We start from the raw sequence: 5,154 nt of genomic DNA, 5'->3' as shown, positions 1-5,154 counted from the left end.
GGTGTAAGGGCTTGCTCAGCCCCCTTAATCCTGGCCTTGGACAATCTTAAGGTCTCAAATTCCTCATCTATAAGTAGGGGTAATAGTTGAATTGCCCATTTCAAAGGGTGTTGTGAAAAACAGATAAAAAAATATATAAAGTACTTGATAAACTGAAAATGCTATATTGATATGTTATTATTCTGAAGAATTATAATCTTCACTTCTTTTTATGAATTAAAATTCAAGCAGTCCTAGAATAAATCACTATTTTCTTACATTTAATGTTTTGCATATTTTTATACAGGTGGATAAACTGACTGCCTTTTATCATTTATTATTAGAATTAATAATAATAAATGGACATTTATTAAGAAACTACTTGTGGGCGAAACACTGTGCTAGGCATAGGAAACACAAAACCAAAAATTAAGCAGTACTTGACTTTTTTTTTTTTTTTTCCTTTTTTGAGGCTGGGGTTAAGTGACTTGCCCAGGGTCACACAGCTAGGAAGTGTTAAGTGAACAGATTTGGACTCGGGTCCTCCTGAATTCAAGGCTGGTGCTCTATCCACTGCACCACCTAGCTGCCCCAAGCAGTACTTGACTTTAAAGAGCTTATGCTATACTAGCGCTATAACATTGTGTACATGTAAACCAATGCAAGGTAAAGATAAAGTAACTTCAAGGAGCAGAGGATGCTAACAATAATAAGCTGAGGAATAGTCTCACGTAGGAGGTGACATATGAGCTGGGCTTTCAAGGAAGCATCATTGACTTTGATTTTCCCTTTGTCTCCTAGAATAAGATAACTTAACCTTAATAAATGCACATTTATTAAGGTGAAGTCCATAATCTTTTGGATTAGTCTTTCTCCAATCCCCTTTCCTGTTATTTGATACCAAGACCATAATACTCCCATGCTTCAATTGCTGCTGTGAATGGTGTGTGGTTTTGGATGGCCTTTTGGATTTTCCCCTGGCTAAAGTGTGTCTAGGGGGTGAGATTGGTGGCAAATAATCTGTTATTTAAGCCTCTGGTTTAGCTACTAGCAGGTTCCTTCTGGCATAGTATAGCTTAGTCAACACATGAATCTTGGAAAATACTCCAAAGCTACAATTAACTAGGAAGATTTTCAGTGAAGGGGGGAGAAGAAAAATCCTTTAAAATACCCCTGCACATGATCACAAAGCTTCCCATAATCCCAAGCTTAAAATTCCCAAAGGCAGTGAATCTGGGATATATAGTGCCCAGACCAGCCTAGTCTCTATCTCTAAGCCTCTCTTCTGTTTCTTCTATGGTTCTTATGCAGAAAGGGAAATAAGACAAAGTTACATTGTGGGTAGAGCAATTCATGTTAATCCTATTCCTATAATACTAATAATGCTGTTGTTGCTGCTGCTGCTGTTGTTGAGTCATTTTCATTCGTGTGTGACTCTTCATGACCTATTTGGGGTATTCTTGGCAAAGATATTGGAGCTGTTTGCCATTTCCTTATCGAGTTCATTTTATAGATGAAAAATTGAGGCAAATAGGAGTTAAGAGACTTGCAGGGTCTCCAGGGTTGCACAGCTAGTAAGTATCAGTAACAGGCCAGATTTGAACATAGGAAGATGAGTCTTCTTGAATTTGGATCCAGCATGCTATTCATTGTGCCACTTAGCTCTTCCACTGACAACGTAGTCACATGAAATTCATGTGACAAAAAATTTTGTCTGGATATTTTACTATTTTCCACATGCAGTTTTTAGGAATAGTCTGCCTTTGTCTCATTATCTTTAATCCCCATTCCATTTTCAATAACCTCTTCAAATTCTTAGTAACGGTATGTAAAATATGGCAGAGTCTCCAGACACCATCTGGGAAAATGTGCTTTTGTCCTTTATTATATTTAGTTCACTTTTTAAAAAAATATATTAACAAATTGGAGAACTTCTAGAAGATATCAATGAAATAGTAAAGAGACTTCAAACTAGGTCATATGAGGACCAGTTTATAGAACTGGAGAAGCCAAGGATATTAAATCTGGGAAAAGAAAGGCTGACAAAAATTCTAGGGGGGGTGGTTAGAGAAAGAAGAGAAGGATAGAATTGCCCCCTCAGATATTTGAAGAGTTGACTTTTTTCCACCATTATGGATCCATCCACCTGTGACTTCTGATTGCTATTGCCTGGCTAACAACCTCTGAATTACGCTGTGCAAACATGGAAGAAGGAAAAGGGCAATGAAATTGACCTTGAGCTTCACTATTTTCTGCAAAAGTTTAACCAATGTAAGGCAATGACTATAATATAAAGTTCATAAGAGCCAATCCTTAAATTTAATCTCCTTGCCAAGATCTTTGCCAAGCAGAAAGATATGTTAACCAAGAGCAACACCAATTTGGAATATAAGTACATAAATATAGAGGGGAAGGATAGGAGATTTATAAGCAGTTTCATTTCATAAAATGCTGAAAAACAGAGAAAACAAAAACAAGTCTACCAAAAACTTGTCATAGAACTGACTGCCAGGTCATCCCAATGAAACCAGCAGTAGAAAAACAAAGAAGCAAACAAACAAACAAGATGGAACTAATTTGTCATCATCTCTATAACAATCTATTTTCATTATAAAGTATATGCTAAGGAATTTATTCTGGAGTAACATACTCTTGAAAGCATTTAGAGTTCATTTCAAAAAAAATATTAAGAGGTAGGAGAGAGAGGGAGAGAGAAAGAGTGAGAGAAAGAGAGTATTCAGTGTTCTCCTCCCCATTTGCACAATGAAGTTTAAACAAAGCTGAGCTCACTCTCCTGGGCCCACTTGCGGTGGTCAATATGTGCCTTGGCTCAGCACTGAAGAATTTGGTACTTTGGGATCACACAGAAATGTGTTGGTCCCTGTGATGACAGCACACATGGTCCAAAAGGAAAAAGGGCTTACTATGGATGGTGAGTTCCTCTAGACAATCTTATTTAAAGATATTATACTGATTGTATGAACCCCAGAACTCTGTAGAGTCTCATCCATGAGGTCCATCTCAATTCTGCTACTTAGTTCCAATATGAACTTGGGTAAATTACATAATTTCTCTTATCCTTAGTTCCTCATCTATAAAATGAAGCAATTAAATCGGAAGATAAGAAACAAGACTTTTTTTTTTTTACAAGACAGTTTTTTTTTTTTTTTTTTTTTTTTTTAATAAATAGAATGAGAAAAATGGAAAACAAACAAGAGGTAAGGAAGATCTGAAAGAGAACAATGACATCAGAGGTTAAAATAAAACAACCCCCCCAAAAAAACCCTAAATCTTTGAAACATAGAATAAACATGAAAGAGTCAATGATTTCATGATAAAACAAGAAATATTAAAACAAAGTCCAAAAATTGGAAAGATAGAAGATGATGTAGTTCTCTTAAAAGTAACTGACCTAGAAAAAAAATTAAGGAGAGAATATTTAATGATCATTAAACTATTTGAAAACCACGACCAAAAAAAGAGAGAAAGAAAGAAATTTCATATTATAAGAAATCATAAGAGAATACTTCTGAGATCTCTTTGACTATAGGGCAGGCTGCTGTCTACATCAGCATTGGTTCCATAGGGAAGAACTGCAAAAGATCCCAATTAATTCCTGCAACAGATGCTAGTCAGATACTAGATTTTCAGAGCTCTGAAGAACTGGAAGTTGTGATTGCTGAGCCATTGTCAACATTCTTTTGAAAGATGATATAATAATAAAGATGTGCCCCAATACTGGATAAAAACAGTTGTTCAGATTTCCAGAAAAGAGAAGGGGAAAGAATGTACAACATTATAAAATAAAAGTTCCTGCATATGTTTTGCTAGTGATGAAGATGACAAATAGCTGAGTGGCTGAGATCATGCAAGTCCAGAGGATCTACAAAATAGGTTCACCAAACAATGCTAGGGAAATTAAAAAAAAAAAAAACAAACCAGCTGTTACTGCAAGAATGGCATGTCCTCAGGACAATGCAGGATACTTAAAAGTATTTCCAGAGTTGGGTACAATTGTTTACTTCTTATATCTTGCAGATAAATTGATCTTAAAAGCCTTTTATTTGCTGCAGTAGGAATAATAATAAACTGTATCTATTAAACTGCTTCAAATTATGGAGCTCTGACAGTAGTGCAAGTGGTGGCCATAAGGAAGGTTTGGATGTTATAGAAAAAGCTGATCCTTTGTTCCTTTTAATTGGATTTCCCACTGTTTCTGGTGTGCTGATATTAGGCAAGATGACTCACTAAGAAGACTAAATTCTTAGATTGTGGTACAAATACTCTAATAAGCTACAGATTTTGGACAATATATTTCCAGAAGTTGGATGTGCTGTGCCTCATATTCCAATTGAGGAAAATCATTTGGCAGACTGTCTCTGCTACTTCTTTTTTGTGTAGATCTCTTGTCTTTCCCACTATTGTTGCAATAACCAAAAAACTCCTGCTCAGTTAGTATTAATTCTAACCTACAAAAGGAAATCTTGGATCAAATTGCTTGTGTTGCCATAAAAGAAACATTTAAGTTTTACTTCAAACAGCAACAATACTTGCATGAAGCACACTGAAAAATTCTTAATTATCCAGAGGAAGAAGCCTAATGGTGTAATAGCATTGTTTGATCACTTCATCTGAAAGTGTATTGTGGTATTCTGACACCATCATTATTGCACAGTAGTGGAGATTTGCAATTGGCAGCTGCTTCTATATTTTTAAGCTATAGAATAAAGTACTTAAGTCAGGGAAAATCCTCTCTGTAATCATGGAACCTAAGAATGTGATTTGTTTTCATTGTTTTACATGGACTTACTGCCTAAAGTACTACTTTTCTTAAAATGATCCATAGTAGGTTTTATTTGGTTTTTCCCCCAGCCAGAAGTGCAAAGATCAAATTGTATATTATTAAATAGGCTAAGGTATGCAAATGTCTCTTTTGTGTATTTATATGTTTACTGTTTTCTTTCAGAGAGTAATCAATTCGTTAATAAGGATATCATAGGAGGATTTCTTATTTCAATGAATAAGAGCTTGTGTTAATACAGAAAAAATAGGAATGTTAACATGGAAGAAATAGAAATTCACTTTGAGTTATGAAATAGATGTGAAAGCCAAAAAATATGAAGCCACTCAATTACTTATCTGAACAACTTGGATTCTGTGGAGTATTTTTCAAAC

At 35.2% G+C, this 5,154-nt stretch overlaps 1 pseudogene; it reads left to right on the top strand.

Annotated features, from left to right (window-relative positions):
- Positions 1-3,787: 3,787 nt before the first annotated feature.
- Positions 3,788-4,580, top strand: LOC141559521 (E3 ubiquitin-protein ligase MARCHF5 pseudogene; annotated as a pseudogene).
- Positions 4,581-5,154: the final 574 nt, after the last annotated feature.

Source organism: Sminthopsis crassicaudata, chromosome 3 (genome assembly GCF_048593235.1).
Source record: "Sminthopsis crassicaudata isolate SCR6 chromosome 3, ASM4859323v1, whole genome shotgun sequence".
Classification (NCBI taxonomy): domain Eukaryota; kingdom Metazoa; phylum Chordata; class Mammalia; order Dasyuromorphia; family Dasyuridae; genus Sminthopsis; species Sminthopsis crassicaudata.
Note: the sequence above shows the minus strand (reverse complement) of the source record. Positions and strands in the feature narration are given on the sequence as shown.